General features: G+C 45.0%; 1 long non-coding RNA gene across 1 annotated transcript; it reads left to right on the top strand.

Annotated features, from left to right (window-relative positions):
- Positions 1–426: 426 nt before the first annotated feature.
- LOC311299715 lies at positions 427–1,194 on the top strand. The gene is made up of 2 exons (XR_014629186.1): positions 427–567; positions 1,067–1,194. It is a non-coding gene; the product is annotated as an uncharacterized lncRNA (long non-coding RNA).
- Positions 1,195–2,273: the final 1,079 nt, after the last annotated feature.

The following is a 2,273-nucleotide window of genomic DNA, read 5'->3' as shown; positions in this document are numbered from 1 at the left end:
CCAGTGAAATAGCTTCACCTATATGGGTGTCTTAGGCCATCATTTTGGTGTAATTGAGTGGCAGTTTCTCTCTGCAGATGATGAGGTTGTGAGATGTGACAGCCTGGGAAGGAATACACAATTAAGTTTAGAGTTATAGTGGGTCTCTTCAATTTGTTTATGTAAAAATTATTATTTGAAAAGTAGCAAAAATAGACAATGAGCCATTTACAATATAACAGTGAAAGGAAAAAGTGATATAAAGTCAGGGGAAGACTTTTTTTAATATATTTTTTTATTTTTTACTGGGTATGTTTATGTCTATATTTTGCAAATTTGCTCTGTCGCCGATCGAGACAGGGGTAGCTGCAGCTTGGAGTAATGGGCGTGGCGAGAGGTAGGGGCGTGGCAAGAGGTAGGGGCGTGGCAAGAGGTTTCTCATTGGTCAAAGGAGTTTCCTCCTGGACAGAGTCAGAGCCATAGAGAGAAAGTTGCGACACTGCAATGGCGGCTCGTGGAGCCTCTCAATATTTCCCGAAAGCAGCAGCAGCGCGGTAGAACAGACCGTTTGTGATGCACTTTTAAAAGGTAAGACGTTTAAAGAATAAGATTGTATATTATCAGTACATCTGAATCAAATTAACTTGTGTATTAAAGCATGCTAGTTTACTATAGCTCTCTAAATTTAATTAGTAGTTTTAGGGGACGTTATCAGATAAAAGAAAGGTCACTGGATAAAGTTAGTAGTGCATAACAAACCACGAACAGCCTAATGGTTAAAACCGTTCTATTAATGCATTTTATTAAACTATGTTTGAGTAACAAAAACGTATGGGTGGAGTTTTTTAGGCGTGTTTCTGTAAGCTACCTGTCTATATTATGTTTCAGCTCAGCTGATTTTTGGATTGATGGGAAAGGGAAATGGAAGTTTATTCGTGAGATTAAAAACAATGCTTAAAAGCAGCAAGCCATTTACAAAAACAAATCACACTAGACTAAATGGGGAATAATACTAAATACCACAACATGTAATATATGCTACTATAATTTGTCCCGTTTTTGTCTCCTTTATCTCTTTCAACACAAGAAGCAGAAAGGGATTCAGTGGATCCTGAAGACTCCCTGCACTGACGCTGTACCCTCACCTTCAGTTTCAACTCCTTGGATTTTAGAAGACTTTCCTTGCTCCTTATTTTTAATAAACATTAAACTTCCCAGTGTTGGTCTTTGTGAAAAAGTTCAGATGCACCCAAGTATGATTAGTGCACAATATAGCATAAAATGTTTAGTTCTGTTTAGACTGCTCCTCCTGCTGACTCGAGCATATTTACTCTGTGTCGGACACTACAAGAACAACATAGAGGAAATGACAGACTGAGTACCGTAGAAAGGTCCCATATAGGGACTGTGGGAGGTCTGGGAGGATTCAGTCTCTTAGCTCCTCTAAGGAAGCGAATGACTAAATCGTTCCTTCCAATAGACTGGCCAAGCGTGGTCGAAGAGAACACTGCTAAGGCCGCTACATAGACTTTGAGCGTGGAAGGGGACCTGCCCTTATCCAACAGCTCCTGTAGGAAGGAGAGAACCTCCGTCACACCGCAATGCAGGGGTGACACACCACGAGCTGTGCACCAGCTAGAAAACACAGACCATTTGGAGGCATAGAGACGTCGCGTAGACGGAGCTCTGGCCTGCGTAATAGTGTTTAACACTCCCTGTGGGAGGTCAGCGGGTACCCGTTGATGGCCCACACATGGAGGGACCACAGCTCTGGGTGAGGATGCCAGATCGAGCCGTTGGCTTGAGAGAGGAGATCCCTCCTCAGAGGCACTGGCCACGGGGCGGTGCTTGCTAACTGCATCACAATTGGGAACCAAGGTTGGCTCGTCCAAAGTGGGGCTACAAGCAGCACTGAGCATCTTTCTTCCCTGACCCGTTCTACCACCTGAGTCAGGAGGGAGACGGGGGGAAAAGCGTAGAGAGGACGGCGAGGCCACTCGTGGGTCAGCGCGTCCTTGCTCTTCGAGAAAAATTCTGGACAGTGAGCGTTTTCTTGAGACGCGAACAGGTCTACTTCCGCTCTGCCGAATTTCTTCCACAGCAGCTGGACTGTCTGTGGGTGCAAAGACCATTCTCCTGTCGGAACCTGGTTCCTGGACAGTCTGTCTGGCCCTATATTTAGGAGCCCTGGCACGTGCGCTGCTCTCAGATTTATGTAGGACACCACTGAGACGTTGTCTGAACGTATTAGCACGTGGTGTCCCTTTATCAGGGGACAAAAGCGCGTGAGCGCT

This window comes from Rutilus rutilus (assembly GCF_951802725.1).
Source record: "Rutilus rutilus genome assembly, chromosome: 11".
Classification (NCBI taxonomy): domain Eukaryota; kingdom Metazoa; phylum Chordata; class Actinopteri; order Cypriniformes; family Leuciscidae; genus Rutilus; species Rutilus rutilus.
This window is presented reverse-complemented; position numbering and strand designations above follow the sequence as displayed.